Genomic DNA, 13,394 nt, shown 5'->3' with positions numbered 1-13,394 from the left:
GCAAGAGTGAGATTCCATCTCAAAAATTAATTCACTAATTAAACCTTGGTAGACAACGTGTAGAAGTTAAACAAGATTTAACCCTGGAGAGGGTTACCAGAAACAGGAAATTGTGAGGGGAAAATTTCATTTCAGTCATCATGACCAGGTGAAAGGGTTGCTGAAGTGGGTTGCTAAATGACACAATGGTAGAGTGAAAAAGAGTGGCAGCTGCTATTGCATTAGTAGGATGAGAGTACAGAAAAAGATGTGTTTGGAGAGAGATGGAGGGGAAAGAATTTGTGCCCGTGGTTTAAGCATCGATAAGAAGAATTATGGAAGAAAGAAGTTCACAGTGCTGCAGGGAAAATACCAAGTAAGCAGAGTTTCAATCCTGGAAAAATGTGTAGGACAAGTAGAGTCTCGGTGGTTCCAAATGGGCCTCCCCAAATGACAGGCTAGGACCAAGGGGAGTACTCGCTGACTTCTCTAATTCAAGTAAATCCACAAAATGACTCATTTATCATGTGGGTACAATCTGTGCTTAGTGGCAACCCTAATTAGGAATGGAGGAGTTGAACTTGTAGAAAACATAAAACACATTACGAAGTTGCCAGATATTTGTCCGGTGTTTACTTACCATGTGGGGGTGATTTGATGTTTAAATTAAAGCTCAGTAGAAGCTTTGAGTATGATGCCATAGGGATGTACGCAACTTAGAGAATTTTTGTTTTTAATCTCTAAAAGGGAAAAATAAAATTTTCATGAAGAGTAGCCTTCTCCCTAGCTTAGCCCTTATTCTATCTACAAAATGTAACCTACATTAAAAAAATAAATGTAATATGTCAGAATATTATAAAATAGCCATTATTAGAAGGGAAAACCCAAGAGCAAGATAGATCAGAAGTACTAATTGGACTATGAGGCGGGAAGAGTTTGAAGTATTAAGTAGAATACTCAGGGAAAGTTGCATTGAGAAGATCTGAAAAAAATAATATTTGGTGAAGGTGTGAGCCAAGTAGGTATAAGGGAGAAGCATTTTCTAGATGCCAGACACTGCGCTGAATGCTTCGTAGGCATGATCTCATTTTTACCTCTATAAAACATTAGAAAATCTAGCAATGAGTATTGATCACTCTACAGATTAGGAAATTCACCAAAAAAACTGGGGGATAAAAAGCTGTGCCAAGCTCACATAGCAATCAAGGGACAGAGTCAAGGTTGGATCTAGGCAGTTTGGCTATTAAAACCTATCCTCCTTCCAAGGCTGCCCTTGGCCAGCAGCCCAGCCAGCAGCACAGTCTCCACGGTGCTGAGGAAGAGCAGCAGCAACAGGATGGTGAAGAAGTAAACTGGGGGTGATAAGGCATGGGGAGATGATCAGAGGCTAGTCCTTGTGTCTCTGGTGCCCATCCAGCTAAGCACCAGTGGGTGACTTGGGAGAAACAGGGCAGGCCAGGTGAGGGAGCAGGACTTACTGAGCAGAGTGTTGCAAAAGAAGCAGCTGGGCAGGGCCTGCACCAGGGAGAAGAGGAAGACCAGGTAGCTCAGCAGCAAGGTCACCTTGTAGGCAATGCGCTCGATGACCCAGAGGGGCAGCAGCCTCTCCCCATCTCCCCCCGGCACATGTCAGCCAACAGCAGTGCCTCTGCAGACACCAAGAGAGCAATGATGGACTTGAGTGCCATGTTCTTCAGGCTCAGCTGGAAAGGGAAAAAGCCAGGGCCTTCCAGCGGGAGGAGAAGGGTGGGCAATGGGAGCATGGGATCCAGCTGCTGGCCCTGCCTCCTCATGCCCATCACTTCCAGCAGCCCTCTATCGGCCTCCTCTTGACTGGACTCACTGCCACTTGGAAGCAGGGCACCAGCTGCTGGGGTGGGACTTGGGTCTTCAGATCATGAACTACATATTCCCTCTTAACACTCACAATCTCATTCACTGCATGGAACTCTAATTCCATCACTGAAGGTGGGAAGGAAAACTGTGAACTAGGAGGAAGAGATCCCTCTGCCAAGTCTGGGGGTAGCACACTGGAGCCCAGAGTGACAGAGACTTCTAATGGCTTCTGGTAGGGACAGACTCGGAGACAAAACCAATCCATCGAAGGGCTTCCCAAACCTTGTTTCACAACTTCCCAAATTATCTCCAGTTAAAGGAGGGCCTTTGTCAGATTCATAGATGAGCTTTCATTGTAAAAATAAATGTACTTTGTACCACTTCATGATGGAGGGAGAAGAAAGAAAGAAAGAGAGAGAGAGAGAGAGAGAGAGAGAGAGAGAGAGAGAGAGAGAGAGAGAGAGAGAAGAAAGAGAGAAGAGAAAAGAAAGAGAAGAAAGAGAGAAAGAAAGAGGAAAGAAAGAAAGAGAAAGAAAGAAAAAGAAAAGAAAAGAAAACCTATCCTTTAAAAACTCCTTATCTTCCCTTAAGCCCAGAACTAAAGTTTACCCCTTCAGCCCTGCTACATGGAAGAAATCTCAGAAAAAAGAGTGCTCCAGAGTTGGCTGCAGGAGTGTTTTGCTATGTCAGTTTACAACTTCTACCATGAGAAAGGGGAAGAAAGTCCTGAGCATCAGAAAGAGAATCTCGCACCCAGGCTGTAACACCCAGGGCTGGTGCACAGTGACACCAGCCCTGCAAATGTGACCCACTTGGGTTCCTGGGACACAACATTCAGTTTAAGGGCTCCTTTTTCTTGGGAGGAGGCAGAGATGAGATGAATTTAAGTGAGGACTTCTTAAACCCTCAGAATATCCCACTTCCTTGACTCTAAGATACTGCCCCATTCATTCCACAATGACTAAGACTGAGACTATACCAAGTTCCAGGTGCACATAACAGATATGATCCATCACATTTCAATATGAGATTTGGAGGGGACATATATCTAAACTACATGATACAGATATTAACTTTAGGAGAAAGAAAGAGCAAAAGAGAGAGTGAACCTTATGAAGCATTTAAGTATTTATTAATTATATTGCAAGGTTTCAAAAGAAATCTCTTGCCAGGTGGATGGTTCACTGGGTAGTTGGTATACATAAAAAAGGGAGTGTTGCTTTGTTTTTATTTAAAATAGTGATAACGGGAATTCAGGGGGAAGAAATGGCAGGATTCTGAAATGTAGTCATTGCAAAAGTAACTGACCACCTTAGGATGTACTTGAGACCAGTCCTTGAATATAAATGTATGGGTATATCTTAGAGAGTATCAAAGGTAGTAGATGGTGATAGGAAGATGGTAATCTTCAACATCAAACAGCCAAGAGTGCTCTTAGTAATCTGGAGTAGGCAGAATGTCGCCCCTGCAAAATGCCCTGCCCTAATCCCTGAATCCTGTTAATATGTTACACTATATGGAAAAAGGGACTTTGTAGATCTAGGATTACTAACTCGTTGACTTTAAGATAGAAACATTATACTTGATTATACAGGGTGCCCAAAATAATCACATGAGCTCTTAAAAATTACTGTTTACTTCTTGCTGAGGACAGAGCAATATGAACAGAGAGGAAGTGAAAGAAATTCAAAGCATGAGAAAGACTTACTGTGTCGTTTCTTGTTTTACTATGGAGAAGGCATTGCGGGAAGGAATACAGGAGGCCTTTGGGACTTGAGAAATGTTCCCGTTGTACAAGCAGCAAGGAAATGGGAATCTCAGTTCTACGACCACATGGAACTAAACTGCGATGAAAACCTGAATGACCTTAAAGGCAGATCATCCCAGAACGTCTGGGAAAGAAGGTAGCCCTGCTGATATCCTTGATGTAAGCCTGAAGGGATTCTAAGAAAAGGACCCAACTAACTCATGCTATACCCAGAATACTGACATACAAACAGTGATATCATAGATGGATGATATTTTAAGCTGCGACAGTTATGGCAATTTGTCATAGTGACAATAAAAATTTAATACATAAATCATCATAGGGTTGTGACAAATCCTACAATTCTCTGTTGCTGTGTAGTCTTATGCTTATTCAGGAAATGTGGAACTTTGGACAAGTCACTTTACCTCTTTCCTTTTTTTTCTAAATAGCTATATATTTTTTACTTATTTATTTATTTTTATTGGATTTTAGGTTTTGGGGTACATGTGAAGAACATGCAGGATAGTTGCATAGGTACACACGTGGCAGTGTGATTTGCTGCCTTCCTCCCCTTCACCCACATCTGGCATTTCTCCCCATGCAATGCCTCCCCAACTCCGCCACCCCGCTGTCCCTCCCCTATTCCCCCCAATAGACCCCAGTGTGTAGTGCTCCCCTCCATGTGTCCATGTGTTCTCATTGTTCATCACCCGCCTATGAGTGAGAACATGCAGTATTTCATTTTCTGTTCTTGTGTCAGTTTGCTGAGAATGATGTTCTCCAGAATCATCCATGTCCCTACAAAGGACACGAACTCATCATTTTTGATTGCTGCATAATATTCCATGGTGTATATGTGCCACATTTTCCCAGTGCAGTCTATCATCGATGGGCATTTGGGTTGGTTCCAGGTCTTTGCTATTGTAAACAGTGCTGCAATGAATATTCATGTGCATGTGTCCTTATAGTAGAATGATTTATAGTCCTTTGGATATATACCCAGTAATGGGATTGCTGGGTCAAATGGAATTTCTATTTCTAAGTCCTTGAGGAATCACCACACTGTCTTCCACAATGGTTGAACTAATTTACACTCCCACCAGCAGTGTAAAAGTGTTTCTATTTCTCCACATCCTCTCCAGCATCTGCTGTCTCCAGATTTTTTAATGATCACCATTCTAACTGGCGTGAGATGGTATCTCAATGTAGTTTTGATTTGCATTGCTCTGATGACCAGTGATGATGAGCATTTTTTCATATGTTTGTTGGCCTCATGTATATCTTCTTTTGTAAAGTTTCTGTTCATATCCTTTGCCCATTTTTGAATGGGCTTGTTTGTTATTTTCTTGTAAATCTGTTTTAGTTCTTTGTAAATTCTGGATATCAGCCCTTTGTCAGATGGGTAAAATGCAAAATTTTTTTCCCATTCTGTTGGTTGCTGATTCACTCTAATGACTGTTTCTTTTGCCGTGCAGAAGCTGTGGAGTCTGATTAGGTCCCATTTGCCTATTTTGGCTTTTGTTGCCAATGCTTTTGGTGTTTTCGTCATGAAGTCCTTGCCTACTCCTATGTCCTGAATGGTTTTGCCTAGATTTTCTTCTAGGGCTTTTATGGTGCCAGGTCTTATGTTTAAGTCTTTAATCCATCAGGAGTTAATTTTAGTGTAAGGTGTCAGGAAGGGGTCCAGTTTCTGCTTTCTGCACATGGCTAGCCAGTTTTCCCAACACCATTTATTAAACAGGGAATCCTTTCCCCATTGCTTGTTTTTGCCAGGTTTATCAAAGATTGTATGGTAGTAGATATGTTGTGTTGCCTCCGATGCCTCTGTCCTGTTCCATTGGTCTATATCTCTGTTTTGGTACCAGTACCATGCTGTTTTGATTACTGCAGCCCTGTAGTATAGTATGAAGTCCGGTAGTGTGATGCCTCCCACTGTGTTCTTTTTGCTTAGAATTGACTTGGCTATGTGGGCTCTCTTTTGGTTCCATATGAAGTTTAAGGTAGTTTTTTCCAGTTCTGTGAAGAAGGTCGTTGGTAGCTTGATGGGGATAGCGCTGAGTCTGTAAATTACTTTGGGCAGTATGGCCATTTTCACAATATTGATTCTTCCTAACTATGAACATGGAATGTTTCTCCATCTGTTTGTGTCCTCTCTTGTTGAACTGTGGTTTGTAGTTCTCCTTGAAGAGGTTCTTTACGTTCCTTGTTAGTTGTATTCCTAGGTATTTTATTCTCTTTGTAGCAATTGTGAATGGCAGTTCATTCTTGATTTGGCTCTCTTTACGTCTGTTATTGGTGTATAGGAATGCTTGTGATTTTTGCACATTGATTTTTGTATCCTGAGACTTTGCTGAAGTTGCTTATCAGTTTCAGGAGTTTTTGGGCTGAGACAATGGGGTCTTCTAGATATACTATCATGTCGTCTGCAAATAGAGACAATTTGGCTTCTCCTTTCCTATCTGAATACCCTTTATTTCTTTTTCTTGCCTGATTTCTCTGGCTAGAACTTCCAGTACTATATTGAATAGGAGTGGTGAGAGAGGGCATCCTTGTCTAGTGCCAGATTTCAACAGGATGCTTCCAGTTTTTGCCCATTCAGTATGATATTGGCTGTTGGTTTGTCATAAATAGCTTTTATTATTTTGAGATATGTTCCGTCAATACTGAGTTTATTGAGGGTTTTTAGCATAAAGGGCTGTTGAATTTTGTCAAAGGCCTTCTCTGCATCAATTGAGATAATCATGTGGTTTTTGTTTTCGGTTCTGTTTATGTGGTGAATTACGTTTATAGACTTGCGTATGTTGAACCAGCCTTGCATCCCTGGGATGAATCCTACTTGATCATGGTGGATAAGCTTTTTGATGTGCTTTTGCCATCGGCTTGCCAGTATTTTGTTGAAGATTTTTGCGTCTATGCTCATCATGGATATTGGCCTGAAGTTTTCTTTTCTTGTTGAGTCTCTTCTGGGTTTTGGTATCAGGATGATGTTGGTCTCATAAAATGATTTGGGAAGGATTCCCTCTTTTTGGATTATTTCACTTTACCTCTTTCTAAGCAAAGGTTTAGGATATTAAGCTCCCAGCCATATATTCTATCCCTTAAAGGAGACATAGTTTCACTGTGAGAATTAAATCAGTTGAGATATAAGGAAATGACTGGTGCATCATAAATTTTTTAATTAAGAAAAATCCATAGTTTATTCACATTTTCTCAGTTCTTATTGAATGTTCTTTTTTTCTGCTGCGTGATTCCATCCAGAACCCACATTACATTTAATTGTCATGATTTTTTAAAACTCCTATTGTAGGTGACAATTTGTTAGACTTGTCTTATTTTTGATGACTTTGACAGCTTTGAGGAGTGCTGGTTGGGTTTTGTAGGATGCCTCTCTTTTGGAATTTGTCTGATGTTTTCTCATGATTGGACTGGATTTCATAGGTTTGGGAAAGGAAGATCACAGAGGTAAAATGTCATTCTCATCATATGATATCAAGGGTTCATGCTATCAATATGATTTCTATCTGTTGATGTTGACCCTGATTTTCTAACTGAAATGATTTTCAGGTTGCTCTACTGTATAGTTATTCTCTTTCCTCCTTTCTATACAATACTCTTTGGAAGGAAGTCACAATGTGAAGTTCACACTTAAAGAATAGAGAGTTATGCTTCACCTCCTTAAAAAAGGGGCACCTACATAAATTACTTGGAATTCTTCTCCCTATGAAGTTTCATCATAAACTTTTAACATGTTTAGTTCACTTTTAGTTCTAAAAGACCTCCAAATACTTATTTTATATATCATCTTCCTTCCTCTGAATACAAACCAGGACAAGTGATGCAATTAGAAAAAAAAATCATTTTGTAGAAAAATTATCATGGAACTTATGAAAAAAATCAGCATGAAAAAATTGTCATCAAAGGAGGAGAATTTATCATCTCTCCCAAGAATGGGGCATTGTGCTGTACGGACAACACAGTCTGTAACACATTTTCAGATAACCTCAGTTCCAGTCATTATCTTTCTCCCAACAAAAGCATATTTGATTCAGTTAAAGGTTTTGAGAGAAGGTCACACAATTCTCTAAACCTGTTTTCCATACTTAGATGTCATAGATTACAGTCTTCATCTCTGAGAAGCAGTCTCAAGAGTGCTTCAATATCATGTACTTTTTTGATATGAGCAGCAGGACAAAGAATATCTACAGCATTTAATTCTCCCTATATATTATTGTAGACTACAGTGATAATACAGCACATCTGTAATAACTGAAAGGAAAAAGTAAAAGTAAAGTTACAGCTGGATGGACAGAAGAAATCAACCTTCCAATCACAGTGCAGCATGGAATACTAACGGACCTTCTTTCTGGTTTCAAAGTGTCAAGCTACATATTAAGCCACTAGTCATAGAGCAAAATGCAGAAATTTCACCAGAGAAGCTGCCTCTACAGTATTTCCAACTCTTTCTAATAGCTGGAAAGCGAGAAATGCTGAAAGACTCTCTGCCTACAAAATTGAAGAGGTTTGCCAGCTTCAGCAAGATCTTAGAGGAACATCTGTGCTTCAAAAGTTTAGCTGAGCAGACCTCAAACCTCCCATCAGTGCCATCATTAAGCATGGCCATACAAAACAATATTGAGCGCTGGCAACCACTCAGATTCTTTCTGCCATAAGGGAAAAATAAAATTAAGCTAGGGCAGAGGACAGGAAAGGGAAGAGAGGTACCAAATATTTTTTATAGAACATGTAATATAAACAATCCCAAAGCCCACGTATAAGAAACTCTAAATCAAGAGTTTGTTCTAAGGATGAAAATCCATCCATGGAAGGGGAAAGAGAAAAGAATGATTAAAAACTCTATGAAGCTAAAATTCCCAATTTTTCCCCAGAATTATCTAGTCACCTGTCCTCTTAGTTGTTTCCAAGATAAATAAGAAAAATCTTTGAAGCTTAACTATACTTGTTAGCCCCAAGGGCTCAGGATTTGGTACTAATTTAACCCGGGAATAGAGTGTGCCAGGGCTTCCATCACAATAGTTATATCCCTCAGGCCCTAGAATTATATAAAAGACCAAAGTGGATCTTGTTTACTGACTCACAGTTATTAACCTACAGTGAGGTGAATGAGGGGCAACAAGGCATTTGAGAAACAGGCATTGGGGCATTCCATGCCTACCTCAAAAGTCTATAGCATTTTTCTCATGATATGCAGACACTGCAAGTAACCTTTCCCAGCACAGAATCGTTTAATTACCTTTCCATTCTAGCCATCTTCCATGAAAGCAGTGTAATTACCCACAGCTTATGGCATATAGGGGGAGTGGAGAGTATCACAGAGAAGAATGATATCGATTAGTGGTTTGCCACTATGAACTCTGTTCTTTGTCCTAGAAAGTTACTTTCAAGCCCATCAGGTACTCTTGATATCTTTTTTGACACTCATCCATAATAATAAAACAAACAATAACAGCTTGAAATTACTACTTCACAATATTGTGCTAAACACAATGCACATGTTAATTCACTTTACCTTCACACAACAATCTGATGAAAAAATCACTATTGTTACTGTTTTACAAATGAAGAAAATAAGGCATAAAGGGTAAAGTAACTTGATCCAGGTTAAAAAAAAAACTAGTAAGTGAAGGGCTAGGTTTCCACTTTGGAAATCTGCATAAGAGTCCATGTTCTGAGTCATCAAACTATTACTTCCCATGAGTCAGGCTGATAGGTCATCGGCTTTGAGGGTCTTTGCTCACATGGATTCTGCACATTGAGTATTAGAATAAAAAGTAATATATGATATCATGGGTAAATATCTGAAGAGGCTATAACCTGACACTGCCGTGCTTAAGTGGAGAAGCCGGAATTTCAACTGGAGACACTTTAAGTCACCAAAGAAAGATAAATGATGTTAAACAGACATCTGACTTAAACGGAGCCACAACTGAACATGGCCATTCTAAATTTTATCCATCGAATTTTACTTTTTATGCACATTCCCACTTTTGTGGTTCCAAAATAAAGCTGGATTCCATTTATATGTGTCCAACAGACAAGAAACATTTTTTCAGACTGTGTATTGCTGAGAGAGAGGCAACCATGTCTGTTAGGCAGAGTAAAGCAATTAACAAAAAGTATACAGTAAAATCCATAAACCAGAGAGGTTTGCATATGGTGACTAGTGTTTCTAGATAAACCAAGGGTCCACCTAAAAGGCAGTCACCCAAGGGTTGTTGAAACCATTCCACACATTCACGGAGTCTTAAGTTTTCTAATCATCACTTGGACAATGAAGAAATCTTGGGAGAGGTGATATCAGAGAAAGCACCGGTCCATCCTGTCTGCTCAGTTTTCTCTGTGTAGCAAGTCAGACTTTTGCTTTGCTTTCAATTTTCTTTAAAACTGAAAGTACTACCAATGCACTCAATTCTGAGAAAAGGGATCTTTTTCATCTTGCATCCAGGTTCTGTCCTTGACCTTCCATCTCTCTGAGGTGCCCTTCCTATGTTGAGTCCAGGCTCAAATATCAATCAGTAGGTGGTAAACAGAAAATAAGAGCAGGGGCCCTGAGAAGTGGGTTTTTTAATATGAAAAACCATAAGCACATTTGTAGACAGAGGGAAGCTGGGCTCCACATGTTAGAAGAGAGAAGAAAATCAAAAAAGGTAGAAGCTGTCTACAATTCAAGGCACAAAAGAAGAAGGAAGAGTTAAGTCTTGGAAATGAGAAGATGAGATTATAATCCTGGGGTGAATATCTACAAGGGATTAAACAAATTTGAGAAATCTGGATACCCATTGACCTCCCACAGCCACTTCCAAGAAAAAGACATTTTCTCACCTTCCTTATGGGAATAGAAATGTGGGGTTGAGAAGAAAACATTCATTCCTGCCTCAGAGGTATAAAGATGAAAATTATCCCAAATTAAGTCAGGTTGTTGAAAATTCTCATATAAAATGCTTCCTTTGCTTGACTTAAAATGCCAAATGTAGTTCCTGGGAATGAAAGCATAAATGTATACTCAAAAAAAGATAAATATGTTGTAGATGCTATTAGATATGAGACAAGGGTGGGAAAGAGAAAATGAAGCAACAAGACTTGTAAGGATCCTACTCACTCATTTTCTGGATGGGTCAGAAAAATCTGTGAATTGGCCCTGTAAACCTGTGAATATTTTCAAGTAAGAGAGGCAAGTTACTTGAATTTGTTTAAAGCATTTACCCTGAGCACATAGTATATCTTAAGGAGTATATCTTAAAATGGCACAATTTCACAGAAGGGAAAATTCTGACCTTAGCAACATGTGATGTCCCAGTGACTATGAGGATTAAGTGTCTGAGCAGGCCGTTAGAATACGGCAGGGAACTTACAACTACCACTGTGGCATGAAATGTGAGAGGAATAACAACCACGTTCAGGTTCTAAAAGGCAGCATTAAATGTTTGCCGATGTGATTGTAACAGCTGAAGGTTTATCCATGATACATTCTATATGCATAAGAGAAAAGTAAGGATGAGACTGGGTACTGAGTATCAATGGTGCTAAAACAGGAGCCAAAGAGAATGGAGAGACAGAGCTGTAATATGCTGAATACAAAAAAATAAAAGTAGCAATGTTGAGATCCACTTGATAACAATCGGAGAGAACCTAGACAGAATTGGAGGATTTGTAAAGCTAGAAAAGAGCAAGGGAATGTTTTCATCCGCCAACACAAAGCAGAACAATGGAAAAAACAGCAGGCATGCTATGGTTTTATAAAACAGATGCTGCTGCTGGTTTCTGGCCCATGTTCCTGACTGGATTCAGTTCTAAAATACATCACACAATTCGCCAGTGCTGGAGTCTGGCTGCAGAACACCCCACAGCTTTCTAGGAGCTGTACAGGTCAGTGAGAAAGAGAAAGGAAGAGAGATTAATGCTGCACAGTTGGGTTATTAATGCCAACTAAGGAGAAAACATTAGGTTCCTGGATCCTCTTCCACACTATTAAATTCTCATCTAGTCACTTCGTCTCTTGTGGTCTTTGCTTCTTCATCATGGAGGGAGAGGTTTGGTGATGGGTTCTTAACTGTACCCAAACTCTACCAAGGTATAGAAAAACTGTGTATAATCAGCTACTTTAATCCTTGTTAAAGCAGACAATATGGAAGGTTAAATAACCCCAGGGATCCCACTTGAAAAGTGAGTATTGTAAGTTTAAGATTAAGCAAAAATAATGGTTTTAATCCTGGTGTCAGGATGGAAAGACCATGCAAGTCAAAGGAAGCCAAATTTGATAACGTGAACATGAAAGCACTTCAGAAAATAGCTTTGCTACAGAATTCTCAGTGGCGGTCCAAGCTTCAGATGAATCCTTAATCTTTTGGGAAATTCATCCCAGTGGCAAATTTAAAAGTTGATGTGCATCCCCACTGAGACTAGATAGAAAAGACTGGGGAACCACATAATGTTTTTGTACCTGAGAGGATACTTTCATTGCAAGCAACAGAAACAAATGTGGCTAACTTAAGCAAAAAGGAAATTTATCAGAAGGATCTTGATGAGAGGGTAGAAACCAGACTTAACATTTGGCAGTTCCGGGTCTCTAAGCAGCAGAAAGTTCTCAAAGAGCCGCTGCCACTGGAATAGTTGCATACTATCATTTGTCCCACCTGTGTTGCTTTAATCAAGATTCCCAGTTCCAGAGACAGTCTGTTGAGGTTAGCTTGGTTCACATGTCCGCCTTTCTAACAGAGAAAAGTGGAGCCACTTTGGCTTACAATCCTTCTAAAAACAGTCCATTAAGGAGAGATAACTTCATAGAAAGATGTCAGAAATTGTTATAAAAGGAGAATGTATGTCAGAAGTAAAACAAACAAAAGCCAACCTGTGACTCAATATTTCTAAATCTTGATGTAAGAACTTTAATGCGAAAACAACTATGATATGAGCTATTGTGATGAATACATATAAAGAGAGAGTAAGGCAAACCCACTGTGATTTTATGTGTCCACTTGACTAGACTGCAGGATACCCAGACACTGGGGGAGAATTATTCTGGTTGGGTCTGTGAGGGTGGTTCTGGATGAGAATTAACATTTGAAACCATAGACTGAGTAAAATAGATTGCCCTTCCCAGCATGAGTGGGCTTCCTTTAGTCACCTGGGGCCTGAAAAAAACCCAAAAACAATGGCCTTCCCATAAGTTAGACATAACTCCTCCTGCCCAACGGCCTTGGGCTGGGACATCAGTTCTTTCCTGCCTTTGGAGTTGAATTGAAACATTGGCTCTTTTTGGATTTCAAGCCTGACAGCATTCAGAGTAGAATTACACCATTAACTTTCCTAGGTCACCAGCTTACCAGCAGCAGATCTTGGGATTTCTCAGGCTTCACAATTGTATGAGCCAATTCCTTGTAATACATACTTCCTTCTCTCTCTCCCCTTCTTTCTCCCTATTGTTAGGTAGGTAGATAGGTAGATAGACAGATCTCCTATTGGTTCCATTTCTCTGAAAAACCCTGACTAATACACTCACCTCTCCAAAGTAAGGATATTAAAGTACCTGTTTTTCCTCCTCTGCTGTTCTTAAAGTAGCTTGCCTTGTTCTAGAGCCATTTCACTCATGCTGTATATCATTTGTCTTTCTGTAGTCTAATGAAGTAGGCACCGGACTTAGAATTAGAAAACTAATTTTAAGTTCTAGTTTTGACATAATTTAATCTTGGGAAATTTGGAAAAACTTTTAACCTTCAATTTTCTCATCTGCCAGATTTGGACAGTAACACCTTTGAAGCACAACGGTTTTGAGGAGTAAATGACAAAACTAATAGAAAAGTGTACAACTGAT

At 39.7% G+C, this 13,394-nt stretch overlaps 1 pseudogene; it reads left to right on the top strand.

Moving 5' to 3' along the window:
- The first annotated feature begins 229 nt into the window (after nucleotides 1-229).
- On the top strand, nucleotides 230-1,899 carry LOC100895094 (uncharacterized; annotated as a pseudogene).
- Nucleotides 1,900-13,394: the final 11,495 nt, after the last annotated feature.

Source organism: Callithrix jacchus, chromosome 8 (assembly GCF_049354715.1).
Source record: "Callithrix jacchus isolate 240 chromosome 8, calJac240_pri, whole genome shotgun sequence".
NCBI classification, from domain to species: Eukaryota; Metazoa; Chordata; class Mammalia; order Primates; family Cebidae; genus Callithrix; species Callithrix jacchus.
This window is presented reverse-complemented; position numbering and strand designations above follow the sequence as displayed.